Below are 591 nucleotides of genomic sequence, written 5' to 3'. Positions count from 1 at the left end.
ACAAAGACATTAAAAAGAGGAAGAAGTGGTGTTTGGGTGACGGATCTTGGTAGAAAAAAAAGAATGTCATGGTGAGTTAGTAAGGAGAGCAAAGCAAGACTGGACTTACGTGGGCTGGCAGGACGATGAAAAAATTGCGGAGTTGAAATTAGAGCAGTTGAAGTTGTCGTCGTTATCATTAGAGTGCCTCTTGGTAGACAACATTCTTTGTCCTTTCCTCAGGTGCACAAATAGAAAGACCCTGGAGACAGCCAACATACAGTTGTGCGTGTGAGAATACTTGATCTGTCAGATTCAAACCAACCACTTGCCCTGATTGTCCCTGCGCCTTGTTGATTGTCATGGGAAAGCAGTTTAATGGGAAATTGCATCTGTTTAAACTTGTAGGTTGTATTGGAGTGGGTAAAGGACATGGGAGTTATAAGTATGTCTTAGCCAGTGGCCGGTTCATTCAAGAGTGTTGCCTACAGAACTCGGGAGCACAATTTTTTGATAATCATCCACATACCATTGCACATTATTGGAGCATCTAAATTCCTTAGCAGCATAATTGGCATGCCAACTTTCAGATGCAGTTCGTGAGCTGGTAGT

This window comes from Octopus bimaculoides, chromosome 12 (assembly GCF_001194135.2).
Source record: "Octopus bimaculoides isolate UCB-OBI-ISO-001 chromosome 12, ASM119413v2, whole genome shotgun sequence".
NCBI lineage: Eukaryota > Metazoa > Mollusca > Cephalopoda > Octopoda > Octopodidae > Octopus > Octopus bimaculoides.
Note: the sequence above shows the minus strand (reverse complement) of the source record.